The 24539-nt window shown below is 44.8% G+C and overlaps 1 protein-coding gene across 2 annotated transcripts in view; it reads left to right on the top strand.

Moving 5' to 3' along the window:
• FOXP1 (forkhead box P1) overlaps positions 1-24539 on the top strand; it is a 380821-nt gene that overhangs the window by 23753 nt on the left and 332529 nt on the right. Inside the window, exons 1-2 of one of the 2 annotated variants that reach the window (XM_040076751.2) lie at positions 4965-5078; positions 21455-21582. The gene's annotated coding sequence lies outside the window, so the exon portion shown is untranslated. Of the gene's footprint in view, positions 1-4964; positions 5079-21454; positions 21583-24539 lie in introns of those variants that run through there. The other variant, XM_040076749.2, reaches the window with a different exon arrangement.

Genomic DNA, 24539 nt, shown 5'->3' with positions numbered 1-24539 from the left:
GCGTGGAGTCAGAAAAGGCCTGCCTGGAGAGAGACTTCTGAGTTTAATTTCTGCATTTGCTTTCACTTATTGAAATGTTCCAAATCTCAAGAGAAAGAATGAATATTGGGGGTGGTGTTCTCATAAATCTTTTTTTTTTTTTTTTTTTTTAATGCTGGACTAATATATCAACAGAGGTGCTGAACATTACAGGAATCCAGATGAGGAGCCTAAAAATCACAGGTTATGCACGCATGGAGGTTGTATCAGAAGTTTTCTCTGAGAGGTGCAGTCCTTTTGTTGAATCCTTATGGCACAGGCTTTAAGCCTTGCCATCTCCTGGACTGCCCCAGGAGCATGTTCATTAACTCCCACCATCTTCTGCATTAGCATTGGCTTCTGTGCTCCATTTAGATTTTCTTTAGAGCATTACATAAACAACTATCATGTAAATACAGGCGTTTGTAATGGTGGTTTTAAATTAAAAAGACTTTTGGATTCATGCAAGTAGACACATGCTTGCACAAAATAACTTTTGGCTTTCCCCTAACACTTTTCAGAATAATTTAAAGGAAGAAAAGATTTGCAAACAGTTGTAAAAGAGCCATAAAAAACTGTCAAATACCAGACCTTCAGCTAATTGTAAACTGTTTTTCTCTTGGAAGTCATACAACATTGATCTCATAGTTGCTTCATTAAGAAGGTGCTTCTCTGTAGCACAGGAACTGCTTGCCTAGGTAGCCATGAGCAAAAATAGCAAGAGATGTTGGGCTTCTGCTACGAATGCCCAGTATAAACTAGAATAGCTCCAGGCAACTGAAGTATTCTCTACCAAAAAGGGAGGCAAGTGTTGCAGGGAGCTGAACAGGAGAAAAGCTGCAGAGCTGAAAGCTGCTTTTCTCTGCTCCCAACTGCTTCACCCTCGAAAAGGCACAGCATCTGCAGCCCTTTGCGGGCAGGATGGCAGAGGTGGGGTGTGTTTTGGAAGGATCCACTGGCACAAGAGGATGCAGCTCTGGGTGATGAGTGTGGTGGCACTTGCAGGCTTCCTCTCTGACTGACTGTCCTTATGGAGTATGGTTTAATTTTCAATTTTCAAAGGAAGATGTGAAAAAAAAAAAAATAAAAATCTTTCCTGGACAGAGAATTGGCTGACATCCCCAGCCAGCTGGTTAGTTGTGTGTGTGTATATATATATATATATATTTTTTTATTTTTTTTTTTCCCCCACTATACCAAGGAAGACAAGGTTTCATGGTCAGCTTTTTCTGTTTGGGATTAGGGGAAAAAAAAAAAAAGTCAATAGTCCATTTGACTAGATTGATGGAAAAACTTTTATCTGAACTCAGCTCTAATTCTGCGGCTGGGCAGTGTTTCGCTTGAAGAACGTGCCTAGCTCTTGGAATTGCATCCTTCCAATGCTGCAAACTGGAGTGTCTGCTTCAAGGAAATATTAATAGCAACCCGGGTCTCATCCCCAGTGTGTTCACTCTGAGTCTGTCTCCTTTAACTAGTTTCTAAAGCTCTATCATTAAATCTCTTTAAGAAGGGAAATTCTTGCCTTTGTGTGTTGGCTGAGCTGATGAATGGTCGCCTGTTATCTACTGGGCCCATGACTGAGTCAGGCTGTCAGAGACACAGAGCTGAAGTCAAAGGAACTTTATTTCAGGCTCCTCTGCCTCCTCTGGCTTAGCCATGGAGTGGATTCTCTTCCCATCTGTTCCTGAAGCACAAACCTCCTGTTTGACAAGAGGGACGACTGGGGATTTTATCTGGCCCAGCCATTTCCTTCTTGATTTCCTTCCCCTGCAGTAATTCTGTGTGGATCCTTTGCCTCCAGCCATGGGTTTGGGACATGGCCTCCTTTGCAATGATTTTTCCAGCTGCTAAACAAGGGGAGGCAAACGGATGTGTCATTGCTCACCCCCGGTAAATTTGGACATCACCCCTAGGTGCCCAGTTGCTTGGGTTCCAAGCCTGCACTGGCAGATGAATGTCTTGGTTTGCAGGTGTTGATCTGCTACTCAGGAGGTTAAAAATCACGTGGGTTTTTCTACAAAAGTGTCAGCTTTTCTCTGAAAAACTCACATGTGAGTTACCTGGCAGCAGGGCTGTGCTTCCAGAGGCCAGCTTGGGTGCAGTCCTCAGCCCAGGATGCGTGGACGTGACTCTTAGACCAGTTTCAGTGCATGATATTTGTTGGGTGCTGCAGCTGAAGCATGCAGGCAGGTTGGTGTTCTCCCCTGCCCCAGAAGTAACTCCACATAGGGAGTGGGTTTCCAAACTTTAATCAGGGTTGTTTTGCTGATTGTTTCATTTTTTCTAAGTGCTGAATTCCTGGCCAAGAGATGGTGCAGGGGAGAGGGATGGGGTGGATGGGAGGCATCCTACAGTGCAGCATTGCAGAAAAAGATCAGGGAATAGTCCAGCACTTAATAACTCAAGAAAAAATTCCTGGACATACAAACAAAACAACAGCAAATAGGGAAAAAAAAAAAAAAAAAAAAAAAAAAAAAAAAGCCCTGAACATCATCTTTGTGCCCAGATTCATCCCAGGTACCGGTGCAGTGTTCTGGTGCTCTGAGGCACCGCTGTCCTTGCTGGCTTAGGTGTGACTTCTCCGATTCATTCTCTTTCCTCCTCAGAAGCACATCAGGGTCATTGAACCACCCCAAAGATTTTGGCCTGGCTGACTGTAATAACTCAGCGTTGTGTTTTATGTATGGTATGCTTAAGTGGTTTGGAAAGCATTAGGAAATAGGAGGGGACTACGCGCTGCACGGCATGCTCAAGGGAGCCCTGGTGAGTGATTCCCCCATGACTCCGAGGTGGTGAGACCAGTTGGTGTTCCCTGCTTTGTGTCTCGCAGTCCTGCCCTTCTCTGACTCAACTGCTGCTCATAGTGAGTTCTCTTGTATCTTCTTGCCTCTTTTTTTTTTTCTTTTTTTTTTTTTTTTTTTAATCTGTATCTTTATTTACAAAGCATTCTCCATCGTGAGTACCACTGGGTTTGTTGCTGCAAAGCACCACTCTTGACTTCAGACTGCTTTTGCATCCCTTCAGGGCTTTGTTCTGCCTTGCAGAGACAGTTTTTCCCAGCTCTCCTCAGATTTGTCCTGTTTTAACCATCTTCTTGTACCCCAGAGTCATCAGTACCTCTTCAGTGCATCGCTGTCACAAAGCTCAAATAGTCCCCTGTCTGCTGGCAGCACTTTTATTTCCCAGTTACAGCCCTGTTGGTTGTGAAGGGGCCTGTCTTAGAGAAGACATCTTATTTTTGGACTCTGATCTGCTTTTGTGGCACCCAGCAGCACTGTCTGCCAGGGAGACAGGGCACTGGGGTCTGGCACACATTGTCGCCCACGGGCAGGAGGAGAATATGAGATCTTTATCCTAGAGCCAGGCAAGCGGAGGTACAAGAGGGAACCAAGCTTGGACCTCCTGATGGAATCTCCAGCCTGTGGCTGAACTCCAGGGCTGTTTTTTTTCCCCACAGTGACAGCTTTAGTTGATCTCCAGAAACTGCCACAATATGAATATTCAGTGGCAGGGAAACATGTACAGTATGGTAGGCCAGGGTGAGGATCTGGAGGGCTGGATGAACTTTGTGACAGCATTACTCTGTTGTAGGGCCAGGACTGATGCAGGAATTGATTTCTCAGCTCAGGCTTCACCGTTTGAGCGGAGTTCATCCCGGTTTGCTTTTCATAGTAGCATTATTACACCTCGCTGGCAGCAGGACAAGGGAGAAGCAACCACGCAGCTTTTCATTCCTCGTGTGCTCCTGTGCAATAATCAGCAGAGGTGAGCACCAGCCTGACAGGCTTGGATTTTTGCATATCTGAAATGTTATCAGCTGACTATCACGGTATTAACATTAATCTAAAAGACTCCTGGTTTAACTCGGAATTTTCCAACAGCTACAGGATGAAGACCCAAAGAGCTTCAATATTAAAGGGGGGGGGGGGGGGGGGGGGGGGGGGGGGGGGGAAGAGCAAAGCAATGCTGCAGAAGCAAGAATACAAAAAGATGCATCTTTAAACTTTTCTTTTTCTCCTGATCTACTTTCTGTATGACTCATGAGCCGGGCTCTAAAATGGCCTCCAAACATGCATGCATAATTTTGCACATCCGAGTGTCTGCTTATGCAGTGCTCTTAAATATCCCGAGGCGCTGGCTTTGCTGCTGGGGCGGAGCAGGGAAGGGGCAGAGGAGCTCATCCCCAGAAGGGCCCAAATTTGTGTTAGCATCGCTTCCCTGATGGCCTTACCCAGCCTTCCACGTGCTCTGGTCAGCCACCAGCATCTGTGCCACCTGTTCCTCTCCAGAGGTTTATGCTGGGCTTGTTAGCTTAGACAATGTGAAATGTGTCTTATTTTTTAGTGTTTTGTATTGTCTTTTTTTTTTTTTTTTCCCCCCTCCTTTTTTTCTTTGTTTGTCTTTTGGGGTTTTTTTGGTCCTCCCCTATGAAAGGCATAGCCATAGCAAGAGGGCAGGGGCTTTGTGAGTACATTCTGAGTATATTCCAAGAACTAGCTGGACAAGAGAGGTCTGAGGGAGAGCCAAGCTTTGGGAAAAGTCGCATATGAAGCTTTAGAAATGAGGCTGTGAACATCTTTGGGTGATGGCATTGCTTGGCATTGCTTTTTTTTTTTTTCTTTTTTCTTTTTTTTTTTTTTTTTTTTTTTTTTGGCTTTTTACTAATATGTCAGTGAGTCCTGCCACCACTGCACATGGAATCCAAAAATAAATAGGCAAAAAATGAAATGCACTTACCTTTTTTCCTTTTTCTTTCAATGATACCTGATGGAAACCCTTCTAAAGCAGTCGTCTTATCTATGCTGCCCATTTTTGTAAAATAATTAGGAGCTCTTAAGTGGTTCTCAGGTGTCAGAAGAGGGTTTTCACCCTCAGGTGGGGATATACAAGCTGTTTTCAGCTGAGATAATAGAGGCCTGTTAACAGTCAGTCAAGGGTGGCTCTTTCAACAGTTTATGATAATAAACTCCAATTTTAGGGGCAGGTGACATCCCCATTTCTGAAGGTGGCCCGTGTGTACATGATTCTCTACGCGTGTTTCGGTGCTGCTCTTGGCTGGGGTAGGGTGAGCATACCTGACATAGCAGAAAGGTGTTGATTTGATTAAAATCTGCCTCTATTGTCTGGCAGAAGCCCTGGAGTCCCCCTTTTACCCTTTCTGCCTGCAGAAAGAAGTGCAATTTTCATTCAGCATAGATGTTTCCCTATCATCCCTGAAGCTAATTTTTTTTTTTTTTTTCCTGCAGCAGTTTTGGTGAAATTATGTATCACTTGTGATAATTCATTTTAAAAATTCCTGAGCTGTGTGGCGTACTTTCATGAAAATTCATTTAGATAAAATTAGATATTATTGTTTAATGAGGTGGCATTTCAATTTAGACCTTGCATCATGCATATACCAAGAGTTTTTTATGGAATAGTTAGGTTCATTTGAGTAATAAAGGCTGAATCATGGGGGCTTTAATTCTTAATCGCTGTGAGGATTGTTATCTGTGGGATGTGAGCTGTCTTAGTGGTATTCAATCAAGTGTCCACTTAGCCGTGACCAGAAGTAATTGCTCCCAAGTGGGTTGCACAATGACCTGTTAATACTTGCTTTGACCCTCTGACCTTGTCTGCCCCATTGTTTAGGATTTTATAGCGAGCGAGTCTGCATTTCTGTGGGGTCAAGTAGATATCTGAGGTCAAACATTTTCTGATTACTCCACGGTGTACACTGTAAGTCTGTGGAGTTGTTGCATAGCAATAGTCGCCGCTCCGGAGCAGGACGCGCGGGGTTGGGAAATTGTCTTCCTGAATGCATGTAAACAGTTTAATATTTTACTGAAAGAAGTTCATCTTGTAAATTAGGTATGAATAATACATTTGTAATTACTACTCATGTCTTTAAACACTTGTGTCTTAATTGGCTTGGGTATTTTTTTAATGTATTTGCGTTTTGTCTGGGAAGTTAATTGTAACTTGCAGAGATGGCAGGCGAGTTGCGTAGACTGGGAACGGCTTCATCCTGCATCCCTTTGGCACCTGGGCTTGTGTCAGTGCTTTTGGATGAGTTGAAGTGGGGATTGCTTCATCCCTGCCTCGGACTGCTGCCACACACTATTTTATGTGCCTCTCACAGCCTTCCAGAATTAGTTTGACCTACTTGTTGATGTCTGCGACCCGTGGCCGGTTGGGATGTCCTGTATTAATTTATTGGCCGTATTTAAATATTGCTGGAAGCGTGGTTGTATTGTGCAGTCATTTGCAGGGGGACTGGCCGTGTTGTGTAAGAAATGTGGTACTTTCTTAGCAGTGTATCTGGCACAAACAAAGCCTTGGTATTGTTTTGTAGCACTACTCCCTCTTTTCATGTCGTATTTCCTGAGTTCAGTAGCCAAAACACTTCTGCACACCCTTCAGCCTCGTGGGTCAGCTTTGCTCTGAAGTAGCTTACATGCCCATCCCTCTGCATTGCATCCTAGCACAAATATTTTGATCGTCGCTCCCTGAGCAGGGCTGGTGGGATGACACAAAGCAGTTGGATCAGGATACAGTTCGGGGACAAAGACAGCTAGCATTCCTCTGAGAGAGGCAGACTATAGGCAACTGAGTAAGCAAGAAGCGAGTGCTACAGACAAAATTATATAGCATATGTGGGGGAGAAAAACAAAACAGTGACTCTGTTTCCACTGCCAGAATATTTCAAAACAAACAAACAAGAGCGCGCAGCAAAGCACGCCTTGCAGCGATGGGAACCTGTGGGTTTTCCTCGCTACGCCTGAGGCTGTGAGTGGATCTGCTCCTGCCAGACGGCTCTGGAGAATTTGGACTGTCCCTGCTCCGATTCTCACTTAATGTTGCTTCACTGGGTAGAGCCATCTCTTGACCTGGGGCCTGCGAAGATCCCTGGTAAGTGGGGCCAGGAGTGGGGAGCTTCAGCCTCCTTCCCCCGGAGCCAGGAGGGTGGGGAGGCTGTGGGGGTCAGTGCTGGAAAGGGTTGATGTTTGTTAAAATGTGTATTAGGACAACAGCAAGTGGTGTAAAGTTGTGCTGGGGAAGTGTAGTCCGGATGTTATGAAAAGTTTCTGCCCTGAAAGGGTTGTCAGGCACTGATCAGTCTGCCTGGAGGGAGAGTGGTAGAGTCACTGTCCCTGGAAGTGCTCAGAAAATGTGTGGATGTAGTGCTTAGGGACATGGTTTAGTGGTGGACATGGCAAAGCTGGGTTAATGGTCGGATGTTGGGTCCCGCACTGGGAGGAACTCGCTTTTGGGAGAAAGATCTTGTGCCTGATCCAGAATAAACAGAGTATTTCTTAACTTTTGAAAGGAATGCAAGCAAATGCCATGGAAATGAAAGATCCTATTTAACACAGATACTGCAACCTTTATCTTGTTTTGTTTTTGGGATTTTTTCTTTTTTTTTTAAATGTGGGAAAACATCTGAGATGTTACAGAGGGTTTTGGGGGAGCCTGCATTTCCCACACGCTTGGGTCTGTGTAATGCCTTTGTAGGTGATGTGTGGTTTGTGTCAGTCGTCAGTCAGGTGCTAATGGTGATAGAGCTGCATTCAGCCTCTGAACCCAACGCTGAGCACATTGATCTCTGCGAGCACGTTTGTACAAGCTGGGGGAGCTGCAGGCTTGTAGCCACGGTTTTCAGCCATCTCTAGAGTTCCTTTCTGTAGTTCAGGCGAAGGCAGAATTCCACTTCAGCCTCAGACGTTGCTGTGATGAGCCCTTCCTTTGCTGTGATATCAATTTAGCTATTTCATCTTTTCCCCTGCAGACCAAGCAGCAGCACAGATTGGCTGTTATAATTAATTTCGTGCAGGAAGCAAGAGCTGAATGTTCCAGCCTCTCCAATTTTCATTTTGGTTGAAGAGGACATTCCTCATACCTGCTACTCTTCTAGTTTCAATCCTTTCTGTGAAAATACGACACTTCTCATGGGACTGGGTCTGGAGATGAAGGTTTAGGGGATCAGTGTGGCATCCTTGTTGGATGGAGATTGGGGCAGCCGTTGATCCAAGTGGACAAAAGGATTAAAATAACCTCCGAAGGTTGCTGGGGTATTTTGTGGCTCTTGGAGCTTTTCCTGTTACGTCTGGTTGCATCTTGCTGCTTTTCTGAATCCACCATCAAGATTGCAACACCAGAAAGTGAAACTCCTGTGTCAGCCCGGCCGCGTCCTCACGTGATAATGGTGCCGTGTGTCTCCTTCCATTATTCTGTGTTTTGAAAAGGTTTTTACTATTAGTGCTATGTACCTGTTAGCGTGGTCCTGGGATGCCTTGCAGAGCTGCTCCTGCCAAGGGCTGAACAGCCCTAAGAGTTGTCAGGACTTCAAATGAGAAGCAGCAGCACTCGGCACCTTGCAGGATAGAGCAATTTAAAAAAAAAGAAAAGGAAAAAAAACCAAAACAAAAACAAAACCCACAACAAAAAATTACCCCGCACAACAAAAAACATGAGATGTAGTTATGCAAATTATGACCTTTAAATGCATTTTATATTTGGATTGAAGTTGCTAACGCATTCTCTCCAAGTTCTGTCTTTTCAGTGCAGTTCTGCTTCAGGTGCTTCTCCTTTGTATTGGCGGTGCCGGTGCTGCGGAGGGAGCGCGGGACACGATGACTGGGAAAAGCAGCCACCCTGCTCTGGGAATGGGTAGTGCTCAGCGAGAGGGGAGCCTAAATAGGTGGATTTTAATTTCTCTGGAGGGTCTGAGCGCATTAACTAGATGGCAGATTCCTCATTATCTAGATGGATTAAAATTGGTATCATGGCTGATGCCTATCCTGACTAATACGTGTAAGTAACAGCTCGCTCTACTAGAGCTATTGGATGTGGCTTGGGTGGAGGAGAGGAATTGGCTTATGCGGAGGATATTTGCAAAAAGTCACATTTCCACCATATGGTAGCAGGAGTCTCTTTGGATGCAGGTTTTGGATGGAGTCCTCTGTTGCTGTAATCTGGTTTGTCCTTTTTCTACCACTAGTTCTGAATCATACCAACTACTTGGACTCTTCTCTGTGTTTCCTGAAGGACAGTGGGAACATTTCTGCTGGCTCAGCTGCCTTTCGCCTCTTACTTCATCTTGATGAAGAAGTAAGGTCTGGAGCGCTGAAGGAGAAATTTCGTGTCAGTAAGAAGGGCTGCAAAAAAAAGAAAAAAAAAAAAAAATCAGGAAATTCTGCCAAATTAAAAAAAAAAGAAAAGAAGGAAGGCACCATGAACCCCATCAATCCTGATTTAGGTCTGGCTTGTGACAAATCATTATGTAGGAAGGGAGATATCCCTTTAATTTTTAATAGCTTTGCCGTGAAGTTTTATTAGGCAATAATCTGGATCCTGAGTGGATAAAAGATAAGTGTGAGGGCCAAGTAATTCTTTCCCCTCCTGTGCAGCTGGGAGAGGGAGAGAGGGGTCATGGTGAGCCAGCTGCCTCCCGAAGCTCAGAGCAGCATCCTTCTGTGTGCCACAGGCTCACCAAGTGCTTCCAAATGGATGTTTACAACATAAATATGTTCAGGATGTGGGTAGCGAGAGAAGTGTGGGAATAGACGCGAAGGTGCATGGGAGTGGGGATGCGAAGGGGGAGGTGTGAAGAGAGCCAGGAGAGTGTGATGCACATTTTGCAGATAACTTCTCTTCGGGTGCCTCCTTCCAGGGTGTGGACTCGCTGCTCCTACCAGCGTGTCCTGGGGCTTTCAGTTCGCTGCCGAGAGGTTCTCTCCCCCGTCTCTGCTCACGTCACCGGCCCCTTGCTTCCAGAACGGTTTATTTCCAGGGACCAGCGGCTGATAATGAGTGTGGATTGGTCAAGTAGCTTAATTTGCGGCTTGATGGTTGGTGGTTGACGTTTCTCACTGTATTTCCCAGGCACTGAATGCAATAGACACTTCACTGGCACTTAGTAAAGCAGTGCAGGGCACTCCTCGATAATACAATCCTTATGCCAGCCCGGCTGCTAAACCCAGGAGTCCCTCAGGCAGTAGCAGACAACTCCACTTGGCGTTGCTGCTTGTTTTACCCCTGTCTCAGATGACTAGGCAGCATTTCGGAGATTTTAAGGCAGCGTGTTATTGCAGTATCTGGGATGAAATTGCCACTTACAGATGTAGAGGTGACAATCTGACTCCCTTTGGCTGTTGAGCTCCGGTGACTCGGGCGGGCTGGTGGTGTGGGGTACCTTCCTTGCGCTCTGACAACCACCAGAAATGAGCATCTGGCCCTCTCTCGTCATTTTTTCCCCTTCTTTTTTTTTTTTTTTTTGAACATCTGCTCGCCTGATTGTTTTCTGGTTTTGTTATTTTTTGTTCTTTTTTTTTTTTTTTTTCCCCCTTCTCTGTGGCTCTTTTAATTTGTGGTGAATGTGTGTTTAATGTAAGTAAGATGTTAGCTTCTGTCTAGTTTTTCAGCGAGCATTCCAGTAATTACTGGAGTACCTTTGAGTGCTACAGCTGCTATTTCTAAGTTAGGGAATCACATTTTCAGAGCTTTTATAACTGAACTCACATGGGTAAAACTTGGCATTCAGATTGCCGTCCCACATATCTTACTTTGTCTTGATCCTTTAAGTTATTGTATCAACTTTGTGTTTGATTAAAATGGTAAAAACGGCTTCTTGCTGCTTTGGGTGGGCTTGTAGTGGTGTTGTTTTATTAAGTTGTTTTATTTTTTAAAAAATTCTATTGGTTTGGGCCCTGAAATTACCTTTTTTTTTTTTTTTTTTTTTACTACTGCTGTAGGCTGGTGTCTCTTTTCTTTTTTCTCTTTTTTTTTTTTTTTTTCCCCTCCCTCTGTCCTCCTTAGCCCTTATTAGTGTGAATCAGTCACTATTATTTTAATATTACTTGGGGTTTTATGTTGCGTCTCTAAGGAACTTCTCAGAGCATGGTTTGGTCCTTTCTGCTGATGTCAGGCAATCTCCTCATGCCAGTGGATGTTGGCTAAGGCCAGGCTTCCCCTCCCCACCCCGTGCCCTCGGTGCTGTGAACTCAGTTTTTCCAAGTGCTGCTGGAGGGCTGTGCGCCGAGTTCCTGTTGATTTTAGAAGATTTACAAAACAGCCACCACGGTTTTAAATTCAGCTTATCTCCTCGTCACAAATAGACGCGCTCTGTCCAGAGGGCTGAGAGGATGCCCCTGGATCTGCTGCAGTGGTGGCAGTGCTTTGCTTCGCATTACTGGAATGCTGGGTGGATTTGAGGATGTCCCAGTGCTGTCGTCACAGCTCCAGCCCCGCAGCTGCTCTGCAGCATGAACTGGCTCCCTCTCTTTTTCTCTCCCTTTCTTCCTTTTCAAGCTGTGATGTCTGCTCCAGAGGAAATGTGATTTTTTTTTTTGCTTTTTTTTCTGCTCAGAAAGTGTTGCTTTTGTGTTTTTTGGTTTTTGTTTTTTTTTTTTTCCGTTTTTGAACCCGTTTTCTGGCGCTTGCAAGTTGAAATGTAACAAGGAGGAAAAAAAAGCCCAAAGGAAGAGATCTGAAGTTTGACCTCCAAATATACTTAGTAGATGTGGTGGAAGTTACAGAGCTTTTCTATGGAGGAAATAAGGTACAATGTGTGGTTTGTTTCTGTGGGCAGGTGTGCCAAATGTAGGGCAGACGAGTTAACAATAAAACCTAAAGTGACTGATCTGGTAGAGCTAAGGATTTAAATAAATTATATTCTTTAGTAACATAAATTTAGTGAAAAGGTCTCAGTATTAGAATAAAAGTCCGAGAATACAGCTGGACTTAATCAACTACTAGTATTAATTTATACCATTGATACCAGCAATAGTTTTATTCCCATTTTAATATTCAAGCTGTTTAACTCTTACTTGTTGTAAATGTCCCTTTAACTGAACATGTAAAATGGTGTTCCATGTGTAGTTGTGCTTTGATTACATACATTCAGGAGAGAAACATATACAGACTTGGAGGATGGATGGTGGAGTTCAACTTGAACCCTGGTTTTATTTGCTTATTACTGTAAGTTGGTATTTATAGGCCCCGGAGTACTTGGAGCTCCCTGCTTCTGCCATGGGAGGTAGATTCTGATGCATGAGCCTGGAGGAGCACCCATTCTTTCCCAGGATCAATGAGGTCAGGAAAAGTTGTGCCCCTGTATGCAAAACTGTTTTTAAGTGGCTGTTCTAAATCAGAATAAATCTGTGTCCCACCAATTAGGCTTTGAATGCACAGCCGATACCGCTCGCTATTTTAAACAAGCAGCATAATAAACACAAAAATTAAAATATTTCAGAGAAAGCACTCGGGGAGTTGAGACATAAATTTAGACATTAGGTTTGCCATATACAATCTGTTTCACAGGGATTTAAAAGGCATTATTGCCACCCCGGGTACACTGGAATGAAGATGAAACAGCAGCAGGGAATGACTGTCCTGTGAGCTGTCTGCAGGATGCTCACGGGCAGAAAATGGCCCAAAATGCCCTGCCCTTGGGGCCTGTGCCTGCGTGGTGGGGTGGGTTCCCCTGCCCCAGGACCTGCGTGGAGAGCATCCAGACGGGACTGTGGATTTTGGCTCACGGGCGTTTTCAGAATCGCTTAAACTCGGGGAATTCATAACTTTGGAATTCAGCAGATTTGCACAACTCCGTTGCATCTGCGCCTTACCGCCGGCGCACGCCGGCTTCCTGCCTTCCTCACCCTGAGCATCCCGGGCTGAAAATCTCCTGATTAATGGCCCCACTCGCGGGTTTGAGCTCCGAGCATCTTATCAGCAGCGCCGGGAAGGTGAAGTCGTTGGCGGCCGGGAGGGAATGGCGGTGCTGGGTGAGCCCAGGCCGGGCTGGGGCGGCTGCTCTGTGGTTTGTTGTGTCTGGTTTGGTTCCTACTTTTCGAGTTGCAGTTGCATTTGGTCATTCGAAGCTTATTTTCCTAGTCTGGCCAAGCCAGCAGGATCCCCGTGCGCTGCAGGGGAACATAAAACATCAGCCTTTAAGCTGGAGTGCTCAGTAGATAAGGATTTTAAGACTCTTGCATCATGCGCTGTGTCTTATGGGCTTACTTAGTATACTCCATTTGATTTAATTTAGATATTGAATAAGGAGAAACACTTTAAAAGCCAGAAAAAGTACTGCACGTTGTAGCGCCTCTTCTTTCCCCATTGCCTTAAAGACAGATGGCCGGGAGGGCCAGCTTAGGCTGTGATTACATTTATTTAATTGTAGGCAGTAATAGGGTGTTTTCAAACTGCTTAAAAACGATGTTCCGCCTTATCTGTGAAGTGTTTCAAAAAGCCGGCGAGAATTCCTTGGGCTTTTGTTTTCTTTCTTCTTTCCCCTGGACTAAACGTAAAGAGTAAGTTTTCAGCCTTTTCGAGGATTAGAAAATGTGCAAAAATTAGTGGATTATTTCAGTCGTGGGCATGGGGGAGGGCATGAAAGTCGGTGGGTGGCTCTGCCGGTGGTGTTCCCCTTCATTTCCCATCCCATAAATACAAACACAAACTGTAACCGAGTTGCTGTAGATGTTGTCTGAGCGCTGCTGGGTAGCCGTTTACCCTGCTAAAAGGTTTGGTTTGCGTTGGCAGGATTGGGGAAGGCTGGGGAGCAGGAGGTGCCGTTGGATGGCGTTCCCGGGAAGTTGGGGGACCCTCTGGCTGGGGTTTTCTTGGCGTGGCGGTGCTGCCCGAGGGGTGGGGCGTGGTGGCCGTGCTGGTGTCACCGCGCTGCAGGAGGCTGTGACAAGGGGCTGCTGTCTGTGCACGATGTAGATCAGCAGAATAGCAGATCCGCCATGGAACATTTGAGCGGGGTGCTGGCGGGAGAGGTGAAATATTTGCAAGTCGTAAAGGAAGCGCGTTTGGGAGTTCTGAGGTGGGATTGGGATTGTTCGCAAGATCCCTCGGCTGGCCGAGATGCTTGTGCTGGAGCTGGATTTCATCACTGTAACAAGCTTGCCTTTCGCTAAACACCACAAAAAATGCCTTTGGATTATAACAGATTTGCATTTATTATTTTATCTAGCATATATTTATATAATACATTCTTGCATTCATTTATATATATAGATAACTTTCCATTTGAGACTATTAGTTGTTGCATGAATCCGCACCACCCTGCTGTAATCACGGCTGCGCATTCTCTCTCAGTCAGTGAGAACCTGGAGGATCTTCAGAGTGGGGGAAAATTATCCCAGACATAGTTTTAAAAAAATAATGGAGGGGGTAAAAAAAAAAAAAAAAAAAAAAAAAAGGGCAAAAGAAAAACAGGCCTCCCAAAAGCTGTGGTGGAACCTGGTATTAGCAAATGCTTCTAGGAAGTTTGACTGAGAGCCATATGGCAATGTGGGGAGTATTATCCATCGCTCCAGAAGTTGGTCTCTGAATCAGCCTATTGACTTCAACAGCACTTAATCATGTGTTTTAGCTCTTCTTTGAAAAGGCTTGCATTCCTGAATCATGTCCTCCGATTTTAACCACTAGACGGTACTTTGTTGTGTGGTAGCAGACAAGTTCAGTCATATTTCTGTGACTAAGTTTGCAAGTTGTGACTGCATCACTAGTGAAGTATGCTGATGAATATTCCCCTTCTTATCAGAATCCAAACATTTGCTGCTGTTCCTGAATTTTAGGGTGAGACTCAGTCACTTCTGGGAAGGAGTCGGTGGGGTGCTGTGGGATCCTCTGAATGTTCTGTGTTCATCTGTAGCGTTGTGGATGCTGTGATGGGAACAGAGGCAAAACCAGTGATCTCAAATTACTGCCTTCAATTCTGCTTTCAAAATCCCTGAGTGTTGGTGGTGATCAAGCCCATAAAATAAACCGAGAACTAGTCATGCGGGTCCAAATTTGGATTGCATTTGGATGCTGAGGGGACTGCGGAGCCTCAAATGTGGGCTCTGCTGCGCCCGGGGGGATTTGGACTCTGGTGGAAGAAAAGGTGGGTTTGTGTGTCTTTTTTGGGACGTACTGATTGGTGTGCATGGCATGCACAACTGCCCCCTGCACAGGTGGAGCTGCGAGGAGCCAGGTCTGGGTGCCCGCAGGTCCCGTGGGCTCCGTTCACATCTGCCACAGAGCAGAACTGCAGGGGAGGTTTGTTCCTCTTTCTGCTGCAGGATTTCCCGGGGATTCCTGCTCTCCTCTGTCCATTGTTAAAAGGAAACTCATGCCAAACCCCTGTGCCACTGCCTGGCTTGGCACACAGAGAGCAAAAATCCCTGTCCCAGCCCTCTCCCGGTGAGGGGGTGCATGGGATTTGCTTTCATCCCTAAGATTCATTATATTTCAGCAGAATTTTTTGTCTCACCTTTCTGTGTTTTTACAGCTAAAGCAGTTTTTACTTCCCAACTTTCAACATCTGGAATTCAGTTTGGGTTTATTAAAAAAAAAAAAAAAAAAAAAAAAAAAAAAAAAAATTCATAATCCGCAGTCTGGATGAAACACCAATGCCTTTGTATTTGTCTGCAATTTTTAGTTTCAATTTTGTATCTTTGGTAAATGCCAGAAGTCCCAAGTCTCTGAGTGTTCAGTGGCTGCCGTTCCTTAGGCTTAAACCATTTTTTTTTCCCCCCTAATTTATTTTTTTCCTGTTAGACGCTTTTCTAATTGGGGATAATACCAAAATGATTAATCAAATTAAGCAGGAGAGCAAAGTGGCTGGTGCACAAAGCTGTGTATTGCTGCTGGGTTCAGCAGCGAGGTTCTCTCCCTGTAGCTGCAGTTCCTTAATGGGCCTCTTAGGCTCTTTTTTTTATTTTTTTTATTTTTTTTTTTAATAAGGTGCTGTGTAGATCCCATTGACTTCAGTTTGATTGGGATGCCTGACAGCCGGGAAATTAAGCCCCTTCTTTGTGACCGAGTTGAAGGCCAGATTTTCAAGGATTTTCGAATGCTTAGCATCCATAATTGGTGTTAGATTTTTTTTTTAAATTCTTTTTTTTTGGTGGGGGGGGGAAGTTCTCTTCTCATTTGGACATATAAATAAGGGTGAGAGATTATGATACTTGTAGCAACTGGTGCTGCTGGGATGTAATGAAGTTTCTTTAGCACAGCATGACTAATGAGCTGCTTACTTCACTGTCCCAGTAAGTTTTGTTCTTCTGCCTTTCTGCCTTGTTTGCAGATGCTGAGCATTCCTGTATATTCTGCTCCTGGAGGAGAAACTTCCTTGCTTCAGCTGCATTTTTCTGTGTTTTCTATAGCGATGGTGAGGGACAAGGAGGGGGAAGAATGAGTTGAGTAAATTAGACAACTGTTGGGAAAAAAAGGGGGACATGCAAAATCAAGTGTTCTACTTGCGTAATCTGTTTAACACCGGCGAGCCTCGGAGCCTTGTGGGACACGGGAATAAAAGGAACATCTGTGCTGGCCACATGGCATGCTCCGGAGGAGCCCTCCATCCCAGGCAGCTCTGCTCTATTTGCAAATAAAAGCTCCAACCAACATCAAAAAGTTGAGGTGGATCCCGGCTGAAAGGGGAGAACAAATGTTACCACTCGGCGCAATGAGGTTCCCCTTGCAAAGCAGACTTTGTGGTCTTTTTAGGGATGCTTTGGACATGTGTTTCCAATGCAGTTTATTTAAAGGGGGTAAAAAAAAAAAAAAAAAAAAAAGGAGGAAAAATTGAGGAAAAAGGTCACTTATTATGGAGGAAAAAAAAATTGTCTGTATTGAAACATTTTAGCTGATCATCTCAAGATGTAATCAAAAAATACTAGGTAGGAATAAGAATAAGGATGTTCAGAGTTTTTTTGTTGGGGGCTATATTTTGTTTTATTGGGTTTTGGCAGTTGTTTTTCGTGTTTGTTTTTTTTTTTTTTTCTTTTTCCCCACCTGGGTGTAGACATCCTGAGATCCCAAGGCTTTCCTGTCTGATCTTACTCCCTTTATTTTGCTGCTGGTTCTGGTGGCTGATAAACAGCTCCGTGGTTAGGCAGAGCCCTGGGGAGCTCCTCTGGCCTCACTCCCCCAGGACACTAGCCAGAGGGGAGGATAAACAAGCCAGCAGTACATTTTATTTCCATTTGGAACATGTTAGAGTACAAGGACACGTCTAGTTTGGTGCTTTGGATTTTCTAGACAGGCTGTATTGTTTTTAACAGAGTCATGTATCAGCAAGCCTGGTAATCTGTACCAAGAAGGCACGTATTTTTTTAATATGTAAATAGGAAAGGATGGCGTTTCATCTTTATTCCAATGTACCCAGGGTGGCAATAAAGCTTTTTAAATCCCTGTGAAACAGATTGTATATGGCAAAATTAATGTCTCAACTCTCCAAGTATTTTCTCTAAAATATTTGATTTTTTGCGTTTATTATGCCGCTTGTTTAAAATAGCGAGCGATATCAGCCGTGCATTCAAAGCTTAATTGGTGGAACACAGATTTATTCTAATTTAAAACAGTCACTTATAAAACAGTTTTGTATATATGTATACATGGGCACAACTTTTCATACAGTTGTCTGGTTTGGAGCAGTCTCTTAGGCACTGATGTACGAGTTGAACCTGTTTTCTTTTGTGCAACATGGCTTTGAGAAATCATTAGCTAAAACAGGGTTCTGTGGTTGGAGTGCAGTCAGTAAACAGCCTGACATGAGTCGTGCGTGAGATGATTGAAGTTCTGCCTTTGATCAGGCCTGGATTGTGCCAGATACAGTCCCGAGGTGTGTGTCGATGCCTGTGTGGATGTATTCGTGTGTTGGTGAAAGCTGCTTTAAATGAAAATTTGGCCAAGTAGCAAAACAACCTGTCCGTCAGCGGTTGCCACAGCAGGATGGTGATGGAAGGGCAGCAAAAGGAACTGCAGCTGTGTGCTTATCCATGTCACCTTCCCCAGGCAGGGCATGGGTGTCTGGAGATGGTTTGGATGGTTTTCCTCCTTTTTCAGTCACATTTGTCATTGGTCTTTATTTCCCCAGCCCCCTTCTGACTCGTCCTGTTCCTCGCAATCGTTTTGTAAGGGCTCTTCCTCTGCCTCCTGCTTTCTCCTTTAAACTGGGCTCTGTTCTGCTGCCCTGTGTGGTGTTGGGGGAATGTTTTACAGCTCTGGGGGGGTTGCTGTAGGTCACCTGGCCAGGTCTGTGCAGCAGTCCCTGACTTGCTCCGGTGGAGCACGGGAATTTCAGATACTTTCTTGTTTTGCAGCCGCTCGCTGTTTTCTCACACCGCACCTCTCCTCACTCCCCTGTGCGTGCAGGGATGCCCCTGCTGCCTCTCAGGTGTGTCCTGCTCCTTGCAGAGCTCCCTCACACCCAGGCAGCCCTTGGCCAAGCGCTTCCAGCCTGTGCCCCCCAGGCACTGCTGTTCCTTTACAACGTGAGCTCTTGACAGCTCTTCAGTGCAATCAGGTACTTCAGCCAGTTTTGCAATATAATGTAGGAAATGATGCTCTGGGTTCCTTCAAAAGCCCCAGGAGCAGCTGGACACCCCAGAGTGGAGATGCAGAGAGAGGGAAAGGTGAGGGACCTCACGCTGATGAGATGAAGTCCACAGTGATCTGCCCGATGGTCTGAGCTGTGTGCCTCTGCCTTTGAGATTTAAATAGTGAAATATCAAAACTTGTCTTTCAAATCTGCTCAGTATTACCAAGATTAATTTTTTTGTTGGGGGCAGATTAATAGGTTTCCTATTCTGATTAATACAGTGATAATAAAAACGTTGTGATTGCTGGAATTAATGAAGCCCAGATTCCTGTTCCAAGGTTTGATTGACTTTGTACTTCAGTTATGCTAAGGCTGCTGCATCTCATTGTCCCTTTTCGAGCTGCAGCCTTCGAAGAATCCGTATGGGAGCAGGGCAGTGCTCCTGCAGGTGTGTGTTAGAGGGCTGTGTTGGAGACCCTGTAAAAAAAAATCTTTTGGGGAAGAAGGTTTGCCAAAAATCGATCAAGGGTTTTGCTCACGTTGCAGCAGTATTAGAGTTTCTGTGTCTTTAACCCAGCATGCTATTTTTGTGAAAGTTGTAGAAGAGGAGTGGCCAACCCAAATGTGTGGGCACATCATTAAAAGCTTCAATTTGTCAATGCCAGATCGAACTCGAGTGTGTGGGCAGATCATTAAAGGCTTGAGTTTATCAGAACCGATCTATAATCTGTTCCTCTCGCTCCTCCGCCCTTCCCCCCAGCAGGATGGGTTGTTCCTCCAGGTTCTCCAGATCCATGGAAATGCCTGAGCTGCCTGTGTGCCCCTGGGCTGTGCTGGGCTCAGCCTGGAGCCAGCTGGCTCTCGGAGTGAGCTGATGCAGTGGGTTTGGAGGCCACCAGTGGGGCAAGCCCCAGAGTTAATGCCGTGAGAACTCGTGTCTTTGGGAGCTCTCTGTTCCCATTAATCCAAGGGATTCCAAAGATGCAGGTGGGGCTGGGTGCAGAAGGTACATGGTGATCATGTAGGCTTTGTTCCCTTGGGAAACCTGGCTGAAGAAATGTTTTGTGGAGTGAGGTCAGTTTTTGATGGCATAAGGTGCACTGTCAGAGTTCAGGCCAAGCTGAGAATGTCTCTGCCTCCTCCCTGTACTTGCTTCTTATTCCTCGGGTAGGAGCTCCCTCAGCTTCCAAATCTGCTTGGCACAACGGTGCCAAGATATTCCTTATGTTGAGGAAGGATGTGATCTGCAGGTGAAGACAGTGCTTCTGTACACTGTAGCTCTCATCTTCTTCAGACCATATATATTATTTAGACAATAATTTTGCTTCAGAAGTCTCGAACATTAACTTTTTTCAGCAGGCATTAGCTAAAATGAGCCTCAATTCCTCATCTTCTAAAGAGGGCTGATGATACTTTCCTGCCCTACGGATGTATCGTGGATTAAGATTAGTTGAATATTGTAGGTGCAGCAGGTCAGCTGGAGAAATCTTGTCCCAGCATATGTAGATGCAGCTTTCTGCTCTGCTACAAACCCTTCTGCATATCTGTCATCAAGCACAGCAATAAAGCAAGGCTCGGATGTGTGTCTCTGACACTGCTCCATTGCTTCTCTCAAGTGCTCTGCCCCTCATGAATAAAATACAACCAGTGCAAGATGCAGGTCACTTTTGGTTTGCAGGTATTTCAGAGCCTCTAAAAAGAAGTCATTTTTTAGCATAAATGCTGTATAAAAGCCCCTTTTGGATCTATTTTTATTGTGTAGCACAGTTCTGTAATAGGGTCACATAGTCCCTATATTTAGATTTCTGAACCCTTGTGATCTTTGAGCCGTTGCACATTCAGCAAAGAACAGGAGAGAGCCCCAGGGCCAGAGAAGTACCTGGATTTTGTCTTACAAAATTTCATGCAGTTGCTGCTAAGACAGAAGCTTCCTAATGTTCCTCAGGAAGGCTGCAGTGGACTGCCAAAATCATTAACTCCATGAGGTTAATTTGGGGATGGCAGTACTTGCCGCTGTCAGAGCGCTGGTGGATGTGGGAGGGCTGGGAACAGCCACAGCCTTGGGGCTGCTGTTGAGGGTGACGACTGAGGAAGGAAGGGCTCAGAAGCACCACCAGTGATTTTTGCTTTCGTACTTTTTCTTCTTGGCGTTTTTCAAGATGTTGTTCTCCATTGCAATGTTTGCTTTGTCCCCTGGGTTTATGCTGCAGGTCCCTGTCGTGCAGAGGTCCTGGGAGCAGAGGCTCTCCCAGGTGCTGGAGCATCCATTAGGGCAGAGTGTGCTCTTCCCCAGTTTGGGCAGGCACCAGAGCTTCTGTTTAAATCCCATGTGGTTTCATAGGTGTGATGCAGAACAGCCCTGGGAATGCCTCTGGTTGTGTTTCTGAGTGTGAGATGTTACTCAGTGCAGATACTTTATCGGGGAAGATATTGTACATCTTATTTTAAAATACCCTTATTGGTAAAATGGATGTTTCATTTGTACAGGGAGCAGCTTCCTCTGAGCTAAGCTTAAGCTCAATCTGTGTTACTAATAGCTGGGAAAAAAAAAACCCAAAAAACAAAAAAACCATACTAATTGGTATTTCTTAACTGATGTTTGCAAATTTTGCCTTTCCACCCTGAACATCGAATAGTTTTTATATATGTTTTTCCTTATCTCAGAGGAAAGATTAATGCTAACAAGAGATTGTACATTTTATTAAGGTTTTATCAGGATGCAGTGAGTGAAGACAGAGAGTAAATAGTTCAGAAACTCAGAGAGTGTTATATTTTGATAATGCAAAGTAGGTTAAAGTATCTGGATTTTGTGCTCAGTACAGTGTTTTCAGGCAGAATGTGGATTTGGATGGTGACACATTTCGGTATTTAGAAGGAACATAAGCTCTCCTGTCGGAGGAGCACGTTGCAAATGTAAAATAAGCATTTGTCTCTGAAAACCTTTCTTAATATTGTAAGTTTTGGTTTTATTTAAAGCCAAATAGAGTCTGCTATGTGCTAGTTTCATACATAGACATACTTCTGTAATGCTCCCCCCAGCTCCAGCGTTTATAACCACCTTTTACTTTCAAAGGAAAACGATAGGCTCTGATATGATTCTAACTGAGTGAAGTTTTAAAATATGTTTTTATCTTTCAGTCTCCTGAGAACATTTTTTCTGAGTGACTCCGGCTTCCAGACATATTTGCCATGAGAAGGGTTCCAATCCTTTCCTGTATTTGCCCTGAGTCATGAATGGATATGTGTGATGACTGCAAGTAAAACTGGTGAGTTGTCAAGCCTGAGTTCGCAGTAACTCTCACTTAATCTTTCTTACAAATTATCTTTCCCTCATTTTTTTTCTCCCCTAGTTGGGGGAGGGAGGGTTGTATTGTCTGTGTTTAAAAGCAAGTCACCACTGCTCTTAAAAAAACCCCAACCTTCATTGTCATGAAATAGCAGAAATATCAAATATTACGTATACAGAAAAAAATACTCCTTTCCTTTATTTCTTCTCTTCATCCCCCTCAACCCTATGAACTGTGAGGTCTTTGGTGGTGAAACTGGAGTTCGGTCATGCAGACAAAGCTGCTGCCCAAAACATGAAGCCTTGCAGATAGACAGGATCTAAGCCAAGCTTATGTGGGCAGTTCGTGTCGTGATTAAATATGGGTATGGAGGGGTCTCCTCGCCATCATGTGCCACGTGATGGACTCTCAAAGGAGCCATTGCCAACAGATAATTAGCTCCAGCATTTGCTGCCCTTGCATCCCTGTGACAAAATGGAGTCACTGGTACACAGGAGAGCGTCACCTTGGTGCTGCTGCCCACCCTGGGGGCCGTGGGGGCAAAGCCTTCATCAGCCTGCTTTGATCAAGCTCGAGAGGATGCTGGAGTGAGACCCCTCCTCTGTTAAGGGCCAGTTGCCTTTCCTGATGGGGTTAGAAGCCCCCTGGTCCCTTTTGTGCCATGCAAGGGGTGGTTGTGCCTTTTCCAGCTGTCCCCATCCCCCAGGAACCTGGCATGGGGAGCTTTCCATGCCCACTCCTCTCACCTGCCTCCTCCTGATTGCCTCTCTTAATAAATGGGGTGAGAGGAGGGACAGTTTAGTTTGGGAAAACAAGAATCATCTCATTCTGCAGCAAAACTGGAAAGTCAGTGTAAGAAATATTTCAAACCCAGGAAATCTGCATAATTAAATTGTGTAGGAATTGGGAGCACAAATTGTTTTTTTAAATAAATTCAGGTTTCTATTATATATTTAATATCCCTCTGTGTGTTGGAAAGTGCATTTCAATTCAAAGATTATAAAACCGGAGAAATTCATACATCAGTGAATTGCGATTTTTTTTTTTTATTTTTTATTTTTTTTGTTAAGTTTCCTTTTTTTTTTTTTTTTTTGTTCCAGAGGTAGCATAATTACCATGTCGTTTAGCAAAGATTATAATAGCTGTTCAGTTTTTACCGACTGGTAGAGTAAACAGTTGAATAAACCCATATGGCAGCTCAAAGTGTGCATAGAGGAGAGGGATTCTTACCATTTCTTTCATGTCTGAATTACCAGCCTCACTGATACGACCGAGATCCCCAAACGGGGACCAATTCCAGACTTCTCCAGTCATGCAAAAATTTCTCACCGCTCTGTCGCGTATGAATCAATTGATTTTAATCACGGTGGTTAGGTAATTAATTATTTCTTTGTGCCTATAAAGTATGCATGGAAAACGTGGGGTTCTATGCAAGGTACATGCCTCGATTTAAAGCACTCTGTGCACTTGCTTAACACCTCTTTAGTAAATGTAAATAATGCCTGGGGTCGGAATCTCAATGTCCAGGTATTGTTAAAGATCGAGGCCCATCTAAGGCTGGCACGGGTGAAGTGTGGCATCGCTGGGTGCTGTGACAGCCCCGTGGCACGGCTTGTAGTGGCACGTTGTGTCTGGTCTCAGGGTGGCACACGGAAGGACCAGAGTGTTTCACAGCATCCGCTTGAAATACCAGGTTGAGTTACGGAGGTGTGGAGCTGTGGCCAACCAGCATCTGGAGTAAAGACAAAGTGTTTGAGTAACGTGCCCTCTGGATATCTTCACTATTAAAAAATAAAAGCAATGGGGTGAAGGATTGTTAACTCCCTCCAAATGCTGGCTTGAACAAAGAAAAAGACTGGCGCTATTCCTCCTAAAACTCACTTACTTCCAGTTATCTTAAAATTTTCATGTCACATAATAGCTTTAAAATACCTTCTGAATGCATTAGACCCTCTAGGTGCTTAGGAAATATTGCAGAATAATAGCACGAAATGACCAAGCATTGAGCATTCCCACTGGAAAGGAGCAGTTGGCCCAAACTGGTGCTTGTGTTCATCTTAACCCTGATGTACGACCAGCCCTCCACCATAATTCTATCAAGAGATGGTAAGTTGCCTAGCAATGTGCTGACTGCAGAGGGTACGTGTCGAGCTAATTCAGTTTTTGTTCTCGTTTTCCTTGAGAGTTCAGCTTAAAGGAGTGATCCTTTCTCCGGCTGCAGCAAGAGCCACTTCTCGGCCGTCTCTCTTGTTCCCGGCTCGAGTGTCCCTGGTGATGTCAGGAATTCATTCACCGCCGTACGCGCCTTAAAGGTTTCCAGCTTATTGAGTAACCAAATGTGGTTTCTGCTGATTGTGTTGACTGAATGCGTAGGGCCTTTCGAAGAGGCAAGGGTTTTATTTAAAGCAGAGCGTTTAGTTGTGTACCATTTTATGGCAGGCAAAGGTCACCTGGGGTAAGCAGCCAGAACAGTGAATTGCCTCATTGCAGCACCTCAGAAAATAAGAGAGAGAAAGACACAGTAAAAGGTTTTAACAAATTGCTCGTAGTTATAAATTTTTAAAGTCGAGGAGCTGGTGCTGTGTACGTTTTTAAATTGGAGATAACCATGCTTGTAGGATAAATTGAGTTAAGGATGGAACAAATCAAAATAATGGGGTGGTACTAAGGGGCTGGTGGCGCTGCCGGCGGCGCTGAGCACCGAGCAGGGACCTGCTGTGTCCCTGCCCTTCCCACATGGACTTGTGGGCACCTTTCCTTGTAACAGTGCCCCTCTCCTCCCTCACTCCTCCCCTCTGGCTCCTGGTTACAGAAAGGGCTGGATTTGCCCTGTGACGCTTTTTGTGATACCCAGGGAGCGAGAGCCAGAGGGGTTTGTCCGTGGAGCAGGAGTGGGTTCCCCCAGATGTGTGTCAGTGGGGAGAGGGGAGCTCCAG

This window comes from Hirundo rustica, chromosome 12 (assembly GCF_015227805.2).
Source record: "Hirundo rustica isolate bHirRus1 chromosome 12, bHirRus1.pri.v3, whole genome shotgun sequence".
Taxonomy (NCBI): Eukaryota; Metazoa; Chordata; class Aves; order Passeriformes; family Hirundinidae; genus Hirundo; species Hirundo rustica.
The sequence above is the reverse complement of the archived record's forward strand: the minus strand, read 5'-3'. Positions and strand labels throughout refer to the sequence as shown.